At 66.9% G+C, this 1,089-nt stretch overlaps 1 protein-coding gene across 6 annotated transcripts in view; it reads left to right on the top strand.

Moving 5' to 3' along the window:
• Positions 1–1,089, top strand: part of ACSF3 (acyl-CoA synthetase family member 3) — a 59,590-nt gene that overhangs the window by 44,373 nt on the left and 14,128 nt on the right. The gene's annotated exons all lie outside the window — the stretch shown is intronic.

Genomic DNA, 1,089 nt, shown 5'->3' on the forward strand with positions numbered 1-1,089 from the left:
CGTGTTCCTAGGCCTCCTCCCCCCAAGCACCTCCCCACCCCGGGCTCCCTCGGGGCGTCTGCTCAGCCTCCAGTGGCCCTGTCCGCACCCGCAGGTCAGCTCTTCGCAGCTCCCAGTTCCCCCGCTTGCAGCCTCCCTACTGTGTGGGCTTCGTGCTCTGAAAACACGGTTACTCTTGGTTCCGTCTCTGGGTGGGGTGGCCTCGCGGTGGGTGCCTGCCCGCCGGGTGGCCTCGCGGTGGGTGCCTGCCCGGCGGGCTTTAAGGGGGTTCGTTCTCCCAGGAGTTGTGTCATTCCTTCTGGTGTCTTCCTCAGCCCCTTCCTCACAGGAGGGAGTCGGGGGGCGGGGGCAGCCGCGTGAGGGAAGAGCCGGGGCTCGGGGTCCCCCTTGGGCACGTGGTGACAGCGTCTCCTGCGTCTTTCAGGCGCCCAGCTGGCTGGGTGGCCTTCACAGAGCCGAGGAGAGGGGCTGGCTCCGTGCTCCCCGCCGCCCGGCCGTGGCCTCCGTGCCCGCAGACGGACGCAGGACTGGCCGGAGGAGCAGCTTCCATTTCTCCAGGGACCAGGAGCAGAGCCTGAGTCCCCGAGGCTGCTGGAAGAGCCAGCTGGCCCCGCCCCTGGGTCCTGCGTGGCCGAGGACTGGGTGTGGGGTGCCAGGCCCGCTGCCCACGCATCCGGAAAAGCAGCCTCTGGGTGTCGGGAGGCATGTTTCCTACGACCGAGGCAGAGCCGGGAAGTGGCCGACACATCCTGCTCAAACTCGCGTCGCGGAGTTCCCGCGCTGAGGGGGATGGTGGTGATCCCGCATCTGTCAGGATTCGGCCCCCTCGGTGTGGGACAGCCACTGCCAGGGACTGTGATTCCAGAACCCGGGGGCTCTGGTAAACAGAGTTTATAAGAGTGAAGGTGACCCACGTGGTTGGGGTCCTGTGTCTGTGACGCTCCTGCCAGGACTCAGACCCGTGGCTTGTGTGCCCTGGACCCTTATGATGGGGCAGGAAGGGCCCAGGGAGTCCCTTGCACCCTCACACCATTCCCCAGCCTCCTTGCCGGTAGCACGATGTGTGCTCACTGGCCTCTTCTCAGGAGT

Source organism: Crocuta crocuta, unplaced genomic scaffold (assembly GCF_008692635.1).
Source record: "Crocuta crocuta isolate KB4526 unplaced genomic scaffold, BGI_CrCroc_1.0 scaffold61, whole genome shotgun sequence".
NCBI lineage: Eukaryota > Metazoa > Chordata > Mammalia > Carnivora > Hyaenidae > Crocuta > Crocuta crocuta.